Here is a 16,633-nt window from a genome sequence, read left to right as displayed (position 1 = left end):
TCAGGCTATGATTTTCTCCTAACCTGGATTACTACAAAAGTCCCCTAAAGGGTATGCTTGTCTCTAACCTGGACCCCCTATCCATTTACCTTGTGCAATAAAGAATGGCCCTTAGGCATAATACCGCCTTCATCAGCTCCCCATCACCTTCAAACAAGGGTCAGACTGGATTACATGATCTAGAAGGACCTCTGTGGTCTGTTTCCTGCCACTTTCTCCTGTAAGCACCAATGCACCAGCCATGTGCCATTTTGAATTACTTGTAGTTCCCAGACCACTCTCTCTTCTATGGGCCATTGTGTGTGTTTCTCTTTCTATTCAGAATAATTTCCCCCTCTCTATCCATAATTCTAATTCAGCATTCACTTCTTGGCTTAGATGCTACCTCCTTCAAGAAGCTAATTTTGCCCAAAGATTGAGCAAAATACCCCTCCATTACACTCCCAAGACGCCTCGTGCTTTACCCCACACAGCTGTGCTGTGCTGTGCTGTGCTGTGCTGGGACTGCCTATTGACTCGTGGGTCTCCCAGATGATGACTTTCTTGAGAGTAGTAGACACTGTTATTTTATTCTCAACATAAAGTTTCAAGCAACTAGTCAGTATTCCCTTGCTTGCTTTATAAAAACATACATGAGTCTTTTTACACCCAGTTCAATGGTTTTCAACAGTACTGTTTCCCTTCCTCTATTTTTCCTATGTTATTCTAAACACAGTATTTTGCTGTTCAAGTAAATGCATCTGTATAGACCCACAGTTTTGTACCCTGCACAAAACTGTGATTCACCTTGCTCAACAAGAAAATAAGTTGCTAATGCAGTTGGGGCAGTAGTATTAACAACAGTGGATAGTCAATGTTTGTTGAGCACTTGCTGTATGCCGTCCAGTGTCCTAAGCTTACCGTATGCCGTCCGGTGTCCTAAGCTTACGTGTGTCAGTTCACTTAATTATCACCAGAACCCTATGGAGGAGGTACTATTAATGCCCTAATTTCAAAGATAAGTTAACCAAGGTATAGTTGAGTGAAGTTTATTCCATAACTAGGAAGTGGTAGAGTTAGGATGCAAGCCCAGGCGGACTGACTTTAGAATCAGACTTTTAATCATTAAGCTCTGTTTTGCAGAGTTGAAATTGAGCTAAAATACGATGTTGTGAATGTTTCCTCCCGGGAAATTTTTCTAGTGACAATCAAATAGTCCCACTGGACCTGTGTTATTAACAATGTATAAGATGCACTGGGTTTCAAGGATTTCTCCCTCTTGGGGAAATTTTCACTTTCCTCCAAGGACTCAGGAACCGGAGAGCCAGGTGTCTCCCATAAACAAAGCCTTCTCAGGCGCATCCAGGATGGGCGTCCGCCAGAGTGGAAAGGGCTCTCACTCTTTCTGGCCGCAACCCTTCCAACGGGCTTTATCCCTAGTCCGGGAGTACTGTGTAAGTATTGTAAGTGTAGTTTATTGGGTATGAAGATAAAAGTGAGAATTTATCTATTTACCACCAAAGGCATTAGCTCAACATGCTAAGCACAAGTTGGGATGTGAGACAGTACCCCAAGAAAAACTGCCTGAAACACTCAGAGACCAGGATACCGGGGTGGGTGACCGCATGGGAGGATGGAGAGGGCGTCACAGTGAGTCCAGTCTTCTGGCTGCCACAGCCACACTCATGTGAGGGTACAGAGGCGCTGAGCAGGTCACTCCAAGTGGGAGTGCTCTCTGCATGACTTCCACCTGGAGATTGCTGGGGAGTTCTGCTGCCTGGCCATCTGCCTGTGAGCTGAAAGCCTGGCGTGGAGATATCCTGCCTCCTCTAACAATCCCTTCCTTCACCAACACCAAGCTACTTTTCTCTCTTCCTCCCTCTTCATTTCTTTGGTGCTCAGAGACATGAGGTATGAGGAAAGGAGGAAGCAAGCAGGCTTCCTAAAGAAGCCACAACCAGGCCAAGCATGGTGGCTCACACCTGTAATCCCAGCATTTTGGGAGGCCGAAGCAGGCAGATCACCTGAGGTCAGGAGTTTGAGACCAGCCTGGCCAATATGGCAAAACGGTGTCTCCACTAAAAATTCAAAAATTAGCCGGGCATGGTGGCGCATGCCTGTAATCCCAGCTACTCAGGAAGCTGAGGCACAGGAATCACTTGAACCTGGGAGACAGAGGTTGCAGTGAGCTGAGATCATGCCATTGCACTCCAGCCTGGGCAACATCTATCTCAGAAAAAAAAAAAAAAAAAGAAAAAGCCACAACCTTCTGTCTGTGCTCAAGGTTGAGACCTCCCTACTCCCGAGGTAACAACTCTGACTGCTCTGGAGGAAAGATTAAAAGTCCTGATTGGAATTTCAAAATTTTAATCAGTGGGTCCAACTTCAATAGAAACTACTAGACTGATTTCTGGAGCTTTAAATGCCAAAGTGTGGGGCCGATATTTCTACCAGGGAAAGATGGTTTCCAAATGAGGCATCTGGTGTCTGAGCACACACGAGCATATGTGTTTACTGTGTCCAGATAAGTCAACAACTTTACTGAGCACCTTCCCTGTGCCCAGAACTCAACTGAATCCACTCTGAGTGTTTGGCAGCAGGGATACATATGTTTGCCTCTAGCCTGGTGACAGCAGCACAGCAGAAGGGAAGAGAAGGCACTCTTGTTGAGAAATGTGTCTGGAAGATTTCTTCCAGTACGACCACTTTTACAGCTTATAGGCGAAGCTGCTTCATTTGGTGTACTTTTGTTGTAAGTATTACTTCTTCCCCTCCATAGATGAGCCAGTGGGGCTAATAGCACATGCAAATGGGCAACTTGAAGCCTGGCAGGGAGATGTCAAAAGTGGGCAGCCCGTGGGCAGACGGCTGGCAGAAATTTACTTATTTATTTTTAAATGATCAGTACACACAGTACTTCTGTGTCCGGTCTCTAGATACTCAGTTTAGCCCATAACAACCCTATGAAGTACTATTCATTATCATGATTTCCCTTTGATGGATAAGGAAGTGGAAGCACAGAGAGGTTCAGGAACCTGCCCAAGGTTACAGAGATGTGGTTTGTATTTGGCCTTCAACATCGGCCAAATTTATTTGCCAACATTTACAAATTGTAAGACTGTGTATGAAAATCCACATTTGTGTTGTTTCTTTAAAAACTGGAAGATCTGATGACTTGATCTGATGGCTTGATGACTGATCTGCCTGGGCTCTGTGCCAAGCAGAACTAAGCTGTAAAATGTAAACATTTATTGATGAGCATGCATAAAAAGTCATACAACCTGTGAGGTCCTCACTCTTGTCTCTACAGGCACTCTGAAAAACAATGTGTATGAAAGATTCACTCTGAGATGAAAATAAGACAGTGTTTTAATAGCAGAGTCAACTCTTATTTTGGTGGAATTAGGCAATATTATAATCCAATAAATGGTGAGACAAAAAAAGCAAACAGGACTTCAGACCAAAGGTGCTACTCCCAAGATGTTGGTCTACTGGGCTTGCAAAATTCCCAAATGCCATTCATGCGAGAGTGAAAGTACATGAGTAACACTTACTCATTATACTAATAAGAAATTATTTTTTAAGTACTCTTATGATCAGGGAAACTATATAATTCACTGTCTAAACTAGAACACTTGTAAGTGTAAAAGTAGGTATTCAACTTCCCAGTTTATTGCATCTCATCTTTAAATGCACCCTTCATTGCCTGCTCTGCTACAATACAGATGAGCCCTGTGAATATTCTTCCTTTGCCAGCCGGAATGTGGTGATGCTTTTTCAGGAGAGGATGTTGGAGGGACATGGGAGGAGGAAGGATTTTCTCTTCCTTATTCTGTGCTCCTCTCCAGGCTTTGTCAGCATGTGGTTTCTCTGGCACTTGGTTCTGAAGGTACACGAGGGCTGGCAATGCCCAGAAGCCAGCAGCTTCTCTCAGGACCCCCTTGAGCAGCTTTGCCACTGAGAGCACCAAGGAGGCACCTTTCTGTGAATGGCTTTTCCTGGATGCCCACTCGTGGCTTTGCAGCAAAGTTCTGAGGCTCAGTACCTCCTTGTGGACAGCTTCCTCCACCTGCACAGCACTACAGCAAAGGATTTCTGTGCCATCTGGTGGGTCACAGCTGAGCCCTCTCCAAAAGGCCTAGAATTTAAACCTGATTCAGTCTTGTCTCTGGGCTCTCTATTTCAGCCTTAGGGACCAGGGCTGCTCCTTATATCTGAATTCTGTAATTCTTTAGAATTCTCTTTAATGCTCACCAATTTCCCTATTATTTTCATCTCCTATGACTAATTTTTTTTTTTTTTTTTGAGAGAGAGTCTCCCTGTGTTGCCCAGGCTGGAGTGCAGTGGAGAGATCTCAGCTCACTACAAGTTCCACCTCCTTCTATGACTAATTCTTTATATCAAACTTTGCCTGTACAATTTACTGTGTATTGGCCAGGCACGGTGGCTCATGCCTGTAATCTCAGCACTTTGGAAGGCTGAAGCGGGCGGATCACGAGGTCAGGAGATGGAGACCATCCTGGCTAACATGGTGAAACTCCATATCTATGAAAAAACACAAAAAAATTAGCTGGGCGTGGTGGTGGGCACCTGTAGTCCCAGCTACCAGGGAGGCCGAGGCAGTAGAATGGCGTGAACCTGGGAGGCGGAGCTTGCAGTGAGCCAGATCGTGCCACTGTGCTCCAGCCTGAGCAATAGAGCAAGACTCCGTCTCAAAAAAAAAAAAAAAAAAAAAAAAAGGAAAAAAAGCAAGTTACTGTGTATTCTCTGTGGTCTGATTGGATGCTGACTGATACACAGTTGGTACCTGGAGCGGCCCCAGGACATAGACTTGCAATGATGGGATCTGGGAATTGGTTAGTGGTGCACTTTGGTTTGAGCCCAATGCCAAGATCATTAACAACAGAAAATGGGACACTAGTAAGCCATGAGGTCCATCACAGTTAATCAAGCCATTACCTTTGGGAAATTTAGATGAAGCATCAATTTAGGCTCTGTGAGCCTGAGGGTCTCACAGACCCTCAATCAATGTGCTCTGTGAGCCTGAGGGTCTGCTGCCCTTGTCCATTCTGGTAATAATAATTACTATAAGACCTATGATGTGGGATGGATTCTTTTGAATGCATTTTAGCACATACAGAAAGAAAATGACAAGCCCAAGTCATTTAACCTTTAGCCCAAGCCATGATCTAAAAACGGAAAGCTTCCACGCCAGCCCTAGAATAATGTCGTGTTTCTTTTTGCCGTAGTGCTCACATTGCTGAAAATTAAACACAAAATTTAATTTGTGTAGGTTGCCCAATTACAACAGTTGAACTCACAGTCTTTCGAAGTTTCTTATGTAGAAACCAGGGCACTGATTGGGGGAAATAGGCTCCTGAAACAGAATGGGAACATCTGGTTGTATGGATTGTCAGATGAAACTAACATCCGAGTCTCAATTGCCAGTAGAAGTGGCAATTGAGAACCTAGGCTTGTTTGCTTGAAAACTCTGTGATAACATCACCTGGGGCAGATACTTTGAAAACAGATGACTATTATCTTCATGACCCTCCATAACCACCCTATGATCCTCCTAGACCCATAACTAGGCTCAATCTCAGGGGTACAGGTACACCTTATGGCCCAGAAAGAAGTAAGTTACACACTAAAAGGAATGCAAGCCTTTACTGATGTATGTACTTAGAAACCTGAGAAGCATTTGTGGGAGTGGTTTCTAGGGGTGCCAGCCTGGGGGTGGAGGAAGAAAACAGTAGATTGGACCAAATTAATGGATCAGCATTTACTACAGATTTTGGATTTTGTATGTGAGCTTGTGCCATTGGAGGTGGCTCTAACAGTTTACTTGTTTGTTTGACTAAAACTGGGACTCCACAGTGGCCTACATTTAGTGATGCTGAGATGCCTGAGTTTCCCTGGCACAATGTAGAGGAGAGAATCAAAGGATTTAGGGAGATAGGAATGAGACAGAGTCTTACTCTGTCACCCAGGCTGGAGCGCAGGAGTGGAGTGGTGCAGTCGTGGCTCACCGCAATCTCCACCTCCAGGGTTCAAGCAATTCTCCTGCCTCAGCCTCCCAAGTAGCTGTGATTCCAGGTATACCACCATGCCTGGTTAATTTTTGTATTTTTAGTAGAAATGGGATTTTGCCATGTTGTCCAGACTGGTCTTGAACTCCTGACTTAAGGAGATCCACCCACCTCAGCCTCCCAAAGTGCTGGGATTACAGATGTGAGCCACAGTGCCCAACCCTGTAGACCCTTTCTTTACTAAGGCATTGAGAAATACATTAATGAGGGGAGCACCTGTGCTGTGTCTCCACCCAAATCTCATCTAGAATTGTAGCTTCCATTAATTCCCATGTGTTGTGGGAGGGACCCAGTGGGAGTTAACTGAATCATGGGGGCAGTTTCCTCCATACTGTTCTTGTGGTAGTGACCAACTCTCATGAGGTCTGATAGTTTTATAAGGTTATAACCTTATAAAACTTATAAGTTATATAAGCTTATAACCAAGCCCCTTTGGCTTGGTTCTCATTTCTCTCTTGTCTGCTGCCATGTAAGACGTGCCTTTCACCTTCCACCATGATTGTGAGGTCTCCCCAGCCACATGGAACTATGAGTCCATTTAACCTCTTTTTCTTTGTAAATTACCCAGTCCTGGGTATGTCTGTATCAGCAGTGTGAAAATGGACTAATACAACCTGAATTTGTGGAAACTCTGTGGTTGCTCTGTGTGGTAGGCCAGGTTTGACTGTAGAAGATTTAGCCATTCCAATGGTCTCCTGATTTCAGTGGGGCTGATGGGAGCCTGGAGTTGCAGTGATTAAGTGGCAGCACTCACCTGAAGACAGGGTGGGTACATCTACTGTGCATGGCAGGTGTTAACCAGAGGCACCAGGAGTATAGCCTCCCTTCTTAGGATTATTGATGAACCATTTATGGCAGATTCAGATAGCAATGTTTGAAGCGTTTGCATCTGGAATGCAGACTTCTGATTAGGGTCTTTCAAATGATAACTAACCATCCCTGGAGTATGGATTTCTAATTTGAAGAGTACTTCAAATGTTAACTGCATCTAGGGAGTAGATTAAAATTAAATTATATCCCCATATGTATCACACTGAATATGCTGAAGTGTTTTAAAGTAAATTGTAGGCCATATAATCAACCGTCTTTCTCACGTGACAATAATCAGCTGCAGCGAGAGGCAGCCACCTCTGTTAGACGGGCACACACACTCCACTGCACCGCAGTCCCTAGAGTGCCCCGGAACCTCCCTGTACGTCAGTTGCCATTTGTCATCACGTTTGCTTTGTCACTTTTCTCATAGATGTGTAAAAAGGAAAGTGGAATATTTATTGTACTATGTCTCTATCAAAAACAGGAAAATAAAAATATGGACCTGGAAAGGTTGCATATTTTGAAATAAAATGGAGAGAGTATAGTTATGATTTTAAAGGCTGTATCTATGCAATTAATATGCAAAGCAAAGTGGGTTCATTTGGAAAGAGTACAATTTAAGGCACTATAGTGGACTGTCTTTCCAAAGGTGCTTCTCCCTCCATATGCTCCGTTGTGATGTGACCAGCTGCCCCTCAGTGACAGGCAGGAAACAGAGGCAAGGTGGGCTCACGGGGAGGAAACAGAGGCAAGGTGTCTTGCTCAGAGGCCACCAGGTCACAGGCCCACATCCTCTTACTCCCAGTACAGTGCTCACAAGACAGTAGGCTGAGCAATAGAGAGTCCTAGAAGCTGACGCCATTTTCCCTGGTGGGCAAGGGCAAGTTTGTGGAGGAGGAAGAAGAGAGAGACAGAAAAAGAGAGAGAGAAACTGAATTGGTGTTTGAATTCAATAGGGCAGATGAAAGTAAGAAGACCAGGTATGGCCAGGCGCGGTGGCTCACCCCCGTAATCCCAGCACTTTGGGAGGCCGAGGTGGGTGGATCACAAGGTCAGGAGATCGAGACCATCCTGGCTAACACAGTGAAATCCCGTCTCTACTAAAAATACAAAAAAATTAGCCGGGCGTGGTGGCGGGCGCCTGTAGTCCCAGCTACTTGGGAGGCCGAGTCAGGAGAATGGCGTGAACCCAGGAGGCGGAGTTTGCAGTGAGCTGAGATTGCGCCACTGCACTCCAGCTTGGGCGACAGAGCGAAACTCCGTCTCAAAAAAAAAAAAAAAAAGAGAAAAAAAAAGACCAGGTGCAAGAATATGTAATAGGAAACAAAGACACTTGAATCTGGGCTGACTTTAGTGACTTGCTTGATCAATGAGTTGTGGAAGTAACATTCTGGAATTTCTAGGGCTAGGTCCCATTTGAGTCCAGTCAACCCACGAAACATGAGCCATCATAATCAACTGCTGTTTGCAGCCTTTAAGAATGGGCATAGTTTGTCATGCAGCAATTGATAATCCAAACAGACTCCATTATGCAATACTCCTTTATTTTACTTATTTTACTTATTACTTTCTGGCCTGGACCCATAGGTTGTGAGCCTGGGACCTCCCACCTTAGAGTTCTGTAATTGCTAGAGACTGATGTCACACACCTACCTCAACCAGCACTTACCCATCAGGAGTGTTCGGAGTGCACACACACATATTCAGCTGGTTTCTGTTGGCCAAACCTTTTTTCCTGGGGAAAGAGGAACCCTCTCTAGCTCCTCCTAACCTTTCTCCACCTCAGAGACATGCAAATGAGTTCCTGAGTCCTGCATGTGCTCTGCAAAGAGGTGTGCAATGTATATCAAGGCATGTTAATTCAGTTTTTTCTACTTTAATAACTGCATTTCCTTCACGTTCCTAAAAGACTTTTAAAGGAAGTTAAATGAGGCTGTTCCACTCTAGAATTTCTTTCTTTTCTTTTTCTTTTTTTTTTTTTTTTTTTGATACGGAGTCTCACACTCTGTCACCCAGGCTGGAGTGCAGTGGCACGATCTTGGCTCACTGCAACCTTCACCTCCCAGGTTCAAGCGATTCTCCTGCCTCAGCCTCCCTAGTAGATGGGATTACAGGTGTGCACCACCACGCCTGGCTAATTTTTGTATTCTTAATAGAGATGGGGTTTCACCATGTTGGCCAGGCTGGTCTCAAACTCCTGACCTCAGGTGATCCACCCGCCTCAGCCTCCCAAAGTGCTGGGATTTCCGGCATGAGCCACTGCACCCAGCCTTACTTTCAAATTTCTAAGGGGCACAGTGGCATCACCGTGGCCATACCATGGTGGGAGAGCATCTAGGACCTGTGACTGTCACCCTAGGAACCCACCGTTAACCCTCATGCTGCTGGCACATGTCTTCTAGCCCTGCATTCTCTCTGACCTCACCTCTCTTCCTTCCTTCCTCCCTGCATTCTTGCGTTCGATCTTCTTTTATCACCAATCTAACCTTTTGAATTTAATCACCAATTCAGTTTCTGTCTGTCTCTCTCTCTCTCTGTCTCCAAGCTAGGCCTCACCCACCTGGCACCACCCTGGGAATGGAGCCCTACTCCAGGAGCCCCCGGTGCTCTGCCCAATTCTCTGTGATCCCCGTACTAGGAGTTAGAAGAACTGGGCCTGGGACTGTTGGTGCCACCAATATATCGACGGCCTTGCAGCAAGATACTTTACCTCTGTTTGCTCGTCTGGAGACTTAAGGAGAGGCTTGATTCCTGGGCCACGTCCAGTGCCACATTCTGTCTCCCACATTTGCCTCCATTGCTCTCCTCTGGGCTTCACCACAGGCCATGCTTCTCTCTCTCACACCCAGGCCAGCTGCCCAAGGGCCTCCTGAGTGCACCCCATCTTGGATAGGTAGCAATAAGGTTCCACTGCAAATATATTTTATTCTTTTCTTCTTAATATACTATTTGCACTCTACCCTGAACTGTTTCAGAAATCTCAGTGAATAGCTGCAAAGATTAAGCCCGACCTTGTTGTAATTTTGGTATTTCAAAAAAGCAATTGCTTCATCCATCATTTAGCTCCATTCCACCCTAATCGGATCAAGATCACATAATAACCTTTTTCATAACTCGGCAAAACATTTGAGTTCAAATAATGCCTTTACCAAGACCCTGATCTATTGTTTCAAACAATTAAATAGCATTCCTATCAGAGAAGGCCATCTTTTTCCTGCCCAGGCCGGGGCCCTACTTTGGAGGAATCACGCACAGACAGGAAGCCGCGCCCCTTCCTCTTCCTCCACCTGGCCTCCCTGCCAGGACTTGGCTCCGGAAGAGGCCTCTGTGGTCCTAGCTGCTCCGTCTCTGCTCTGTGGGACCTAGGGGCAGGCAGCGTGGAGCTGTCCGTGTCACTTGAGGTCTGGCCTCTGCACAGAATCCGGTCCCTGAGTGGGGCCCTCCCACTCCAGCGTTGATCTCATTCTTCTTCCTGAAACCTGCCAGGCCAGCACAGCTCACAAATGCTATCAGCATTCTGCTTCTTCCCTTGCAGATATGCATGGGAACAACTTCTGAATATAAAGACATTAAACAATGAACATTGTTTGCGATGGAATTAGGGCTAAAGCCTGAGCAAATAGCTGGATGAAATACATCTTTATCTGCCACTGTCTCTGATTTAAACAAGGCATAAGATATTTGTTCAAAACACTGGCCATATCTGGCTGTGCCTGCTTTTGTGAGTCCCTCCCCCGCCCCCTCCCATCAGCAGCTGGGAGAAAATGACGTCTTCTCCTGAAAGCAGATGACTTTCCTGCTCTTCTCAGACACTCTCCCACCAGCAACAGCGCCAGGGGGTTTCTGAGGGTGATTACTGTGTCCTGCTCAAGCTACCCTAGCTGCTGTCACCAGGCCAGCCACCGTTTCTGGGTGGCACAGGTGGGGAATGCTGCTTTCCCCAGTCAGAAGAACTTGGCAGTAGCTCCCCATCTTCCCAGGCCTCTCTGATCTCTGGTTCCATTTTAATTGAATCCTTTGCAGAATATGCTGGTAACCGATTACACCGGGAAAGTCATCAGAGTGATATTTACATGTCATTGATAAGGCCAGGGAAGGAGGGATGGCGGGGGAAGCTGTGGCAGAGGAAGAGGAAAGGGAGGAGAGCAGTTCAGGGCAGAGTATGGACTCGGGCCCGGTCCTCAGGTTGTGAGTCTTGAGTGAGTCAGACACCTGGCTGGGGAGGGGAAGTGGATGGGTCTTTAATAGCTTGAGTTCCTTTCAACACCCTCCTTTTGTGTCTCGCCCATCCTCAGTATCCTGAGTCCCCAGAGCCCTCTGACCTTCCTGATCATTTCCTTGTGTCTTGCAGATAAAAGGAGAAGGCAACCTGCGTTTGTGTGCAAGCCCGTGTTTGCCTGCCCTCATGAGGCCCTCATGCCCTCTGTCCCCACATCTAGATGGATGCCTCCTGAAAAGGTGTTCTCAGCAGCCACTGTGCTCCTCCGGTGGAGCCCATACCCCACACTGCCTGCAAAATACACCTATGAGACCACACAAGTGAGAAAGGGCACAGGGTCAGCCAGGCAGATGAGGGCCCATGGCTTGCTGTGGTGGGGGACCCCCCTCACTTGGAGGGTAGCAGCCTTGTTGACAGTCGCATCTTCCTCAGCACCTGTGTGTAGAGTCCTGACCAGCACAGCACCGTGGCTCCTGCACGCTGGAATGGGAGATGGTGGAGGCTTTTCTGGGAGTTGCTTTCCAGGCAGGTCAAAGAACCCAGCTGTGCTCTAACTTTTTGTTTTACATTGATTCAGAAATATTTCAGGGAAATGGGGTCCAAGCAGTGGCACAGAGTAAATATTAATAATAAGGGACCTGAGATGGGAGTGCTGTAAATACACCCAGGCCCCTTCATGCCTTGGACTAAGGGCTTTTCTGCCTGCCTATTATGGTAACTCCACTGAACCTGATGGGCATGACTTAAATAGGACACCTGTGGAGCTTTCCTCATAGGAGTGGGTGCTTGGCTCCTACACACATCTGTAATAATCAGGCGCCCTGGTCGCAATACAGCGATGCAGCAGGAATACGCACGCTTCGTTCAGCGAGTGCCCTGAAACCATTACACTGCTAATTATAAACACAGGCCGCCAAAGCTCAGCTTCCTTCTATTCTTCTTACATCCTGCAGATGGCCAAACTTAGGAACTCGTCATCTGACTCCCCTGGAATGGCAGCTGGTGGCTTGATCAGTCAGTGTTTGGGGTTGGGGCTGGACAGAATCTGTGAGAGACCAGGTCTCTAATCGCAGTGTGGTTTCCATCTCTAAATGGTCAAGGTAACATGGCACGTCCCTCTGGTCTTGGCAAGAACAAGAGCAGGCCTCTTGGAGCCCACCATGGAGCACGGCAGGCAGATAAATATGTAACCCTTTTTGTTCCTTGGGTATCCCTGGCTTTACTATAGTTTTGTCCCAAAGGACCTTCCTGCCTTTGAATATGACTCCCCAGAGTGGGTTGCTTGGAAATTGTATGGGCTGATCATTTCATCAAGCCAGAGGCATAAGCAGGTGAACTTGATCTAAACAGTCTTTCTAAAAACCAGAGCTTGGGATCAACTTTCAAGAACTGTGGTGATTGGCTCCCTCCAGTCACCATAGTTCTTGAAAGTTGCACGGTGACAGCTCAGCCTCCTCCCTCATGACTGGGTGCAGAGCATTGAAACTGTGTCCTTCCAAGCCCTGGGGAACAGAGCTGATTAATGGGTCTGGATTTTTTTTATTATTGTTTTTAATATGGCTGGAAATCTGGCAGACTGCAGGTATCCAGCGGAGAATCAAAATGAGAACATGTTTAATACTAGTGGTTCAGGTTGGTTTCTGAGAGCAGAGGAAGGATTAAGGACTTGGGGGCCAAAGAAATACTTTAGATGTTGCATTGCCCTTCCTAGCTGTGTGACCTCAGGCGGGTTCCTTAATCCCTCTGGGCTCCAATATTTTCTTCCTGTAGAATGAAGCTTGTTTTGGGGACTTTTCCATTATTATTACTATTATTATTATTATTATTATTATTTTGAGACTGTCAAAAAAAAAAAAGTGGCACGATCTCAGCTCACTGCAACCTCCACCTCCTGGGTTCAAGCAATTCTCTGCCTTAGCCTCCTCCAGAGTAGCTGGGATTACAGGCGCCCATCACCACACCCGCCTAATTTTTTGTATTTTTGGTAGAGACGTGGTTTCACCATCTTGGCCAGGTTGATCTTGAACTCCTGACATTGTGATCTGCCAGCTTCAGCCTCCCAAAGTGCTGGGATTACAGGCATGAGCCACCGCACCCGGCCGGACTTTTCCATTGTTAATGCTAGGTATTAAATCATTTGACCCCTATTGGCTGTTCACTCACGCTAGGGGATGTTCCAGTTGTTGAAGACAAAACATCCGGTCTCCGCCCTCAACAGGAGAGCAGGGCACAGACGCGTCCACCAGCAAACAGCATTGTCCTACAGTGCACTAGACACAGCTGTGCCGCCCAGGTCCCCTCAGGAAAGAGCTTGCAGAGAGCCATCTTACCAGGGTCTCGCCCTGCTTGGGCAGCTTGCAGTCAGTTACCTAGCAAGGAGAGGGTATAAAGGCCCAGCCATTTGGCCATTTTGGCCCCACCCAGGATGACACTGAGGGTGATTTGTGCTCCAGACACCCCCTGCTGGCTTGGTAGGGCCTGCGTTGCATTTGGACTTTTTCTCCCAATCCTGCTTTGTCCTCTCCTTTTGAAAACAGGTGCCCATCTGTAGAACCCATCTTGTCCTCCAAACTCCAAAGCAGCTTCTACTTCCAGAGGGCCTGACTGCCATCCAGCAGAGGGGCAGGCGGGGACATCGAGGTGTCTGAGTGGATGCAGGCACCCAGGGAGCCACTCGGAGCCCGTTCTAGTGACTTGGTTATTTCTGCCAGTACTGCTATTGTCCAGGAGTGCCTGCAGACCTGAGTTTGGTTTCCTCCACAGAAAACAAGAACTTGTGCACGCGTAGTTTATTTGTTAGGTAACTCCAGGAAGCAAGAGAAAGAAGTCGGGAGAGACAAGGGGGTTGGAAAAATTCACATGGTGGGCAGATGTTGCCGAACTGCCTGACCCGTGGCTAACTGGGGCTCGGTCCCGCTAAGGAAATTATAGATGTGCCTCAGGGTTTCCTTCTATTTCCTTCTAGTCACCGACTCCCAACCCTTTCTGGTGGAGGGCTCCCTCTCCTCTCTCTCCACTTCAGGGCTGTCTTGTTGGGCTGAGTGAGCTCTGGGGGCGTTGAAGAAAGACCTGAGGCTAAAAGGAGTAAAAGATGCAGAGGGCACTTGGAGTGGCACCACTGGCGGCATGGCAAGTCGTGCCAGACACAGCAGCGACTGAAACAGGGGCCGAGGGGCATGGCATGGGGCCTGCTGGTCGCCACAGCCTGTTAGCTCCTGCACCTTTCTTGAGTTGCTGCCAGGAGCTACCCTGTTGGTGGCTACCCTGATCTTCCCATGGGGATACAAATGACACATGGAGGCTAAGCTGGGCGTCAGACAGGCTGCTGGGATAAGCCAGAGGGGGCGGCAGCTTAGGGTCTGTACAGCTCAGGCTGTTGGTGCACAGTTCCGGGTGGGCGGTGCCGTGGTTCTGTGTGCAGGCTCAGGAGCCAAATGGTGTGGGTTCAAATCCTGGCTCTGCCTCTTATTAACTATGAGCCTTTAGGTGAGTTCCTTACCGTGTCTCACCTGTAGGATGGGGAAAACTGAAAGCACTTAGGAAGATGAAACCACTCTAGAGGGTGGTTGTGAGGCTCTCATGAAATCAAGCCTGGGAAGCACTTTGTCCAGGACTGGTGCGGAGATGGAGGCAATACCTGGTAGAGGTCAGAATTATTAGGTCTTTGACTCAGCATCCTTCCTGCAAAGGAAATCAACATAGAGCTCCTTTCTCGCACACTGCAGCTGCGTAGTAGCACTCTATTGTCCGCGTTAATAGCGCCCACAATTGCAAGCATGTAAATGCAGCCACAGTTGTGAGAAGTAGCCCTGGAAGCATTTCTTTCTCCTCTACTATGTAAAGGGCAAAAGAGGCATTGTTGAAATAAAGAATAGCCTGTGCCCCTTCCCCACCTCAAGCTTCTTGGGCAAAGTCCGTTGCTAACTCTGAGTCTCTCTGAGGTCACTTACATCTATAATTGCTTCAGGGTAACTGTTGTAATGCTTGCACCAAAATCACCCTTTATGCTCCATGAAACAAACGGTTTTAAAGTCATCTTTCAGCAGCTTTATTTTGGGTTTACTAAATTACTTATTCTACAATAAACCTGATGAGAGGCATGCTTCATTATTCTTGAGTTCTACTCTAGCAAAAGTATAATAAATGTGGATTCAAGCACTTCTGGTTGCTTGTGTGTTTCATCCATCCTTTCATTCCTTCCCTCCCTCTCAGCATCTTGCTTTACCCTGGATGCTGGCATCTCCTGTGCTGTGGAGATGGGGATTAGTTTGTAGAAGGAGATAACTCCCCCAGTCCTGGTAGTTTTCATCAACTCTCTGAAGGGTGTAAAATCAGGACAATGGAAAAGCGGATAGTAGTACAAAATAGTTAAAATCAAACTCTGAACTCAGAGTTCAAAGACTGACTATGCCACTTGGAAAGGAGGTTTTTGGGGGTTAGCAATATCTGTTTCACTGTGTAAAGCACCTACCACAATGTCCGGCACCTATTAAGCTAAAAGGAGAATGCTGTTTCAACTAAAGCATGACATATTGGAACTAACAAAGGTTTCGAATTTAGACACATGTGATTGAAATCTCAGATGGAACATATCCAGCATATCTTGAATTTGAATTTCAAAACCCGAATTAAAGTATTTAAACTTTCCTTCATAACAGGCATCACCCCCAACCCAAGGATACTTAAGGATAAATCTAGAACATGATTAAATACCATGGCCTTTAAAATATTGTTTAATATGGTTGGCACCGTGGCTCACACCTGTAATCCCAGCACTTTGGGAGGCCGAGGTGGGCAGATCGCATAAGGTCAGGAGTTTGAGACCAGCCTGGCCAACATGGTGAAACCCTGTGTCTACTAAAAATACAAAAATTAGTTGGCGTGCTTGCGGGTGCCTGTAATCCCAGCTACTAGGGAGGCTGAGGCAGGAGAATCGCTTGAACCAGGGAGGCGGAGGTTGCAGTGAGCCGAGACCACGCCATTGCACTCCAGCTTGGGTGGCAAGAGCAAAACTCCATCTCAAAAAAAAATGTTAATACTGTTATTTTAATTTTATATTTTAATACTATTATTTTATTTCAATGCTATTCACTATTGTTGTTAATCACAGTGTCCAGACACAACACGGAGGAGCAAAAGAGGATTGCATATGTAGATGACGGCTATAGGGTGGCCAAGAGGGAGGGCCTCAGCCCCCCTGCTGTTTCAGCTCGTTGTTGATGATGGAAAGACCCCTCCCCAGGAGCAGAGAGTCTCAGCCCTCAGGGCACAGACCAGAGAAGCAGAGATGCTCCTCAAACACAAGGCACAGCAGGCACACAGAAATGAACTTGACATGGTTTGTGAAGATTCTCCATCTTAGAGTAGCTTGCTCAAAGTTGGTACCCACTCAGTTGAGTTCAGTCATCATCAATTAAGTAACAGCCAGAAGCTTGGAATATTGGTTATAGGTGTCAGGTACTTAGGTTACAGTGGTGGCTCACAGAACCACCCATCCTACCTTCTCTGAACTCTGGGACCACTGGCTTGACAC

The sequence above is a fragment of the Macaca mulatta genome, chromosome 18 (genome assembly GCF_049350105.2).
Source record: "Macaca mulatta isolate MMU2019108-1 chromosome 18, T2T-MMU8v2.0, whole genome shotgun sequence".
Taxonomy (NCBI): Eukaryota; Metazoa; Chordata; class Mammalia; order Primates; family Cercopithecidae; genus Macaca; species Macaca mulatta.
This window is presented reverse-complemented; position numbering follows the sequence as displayed.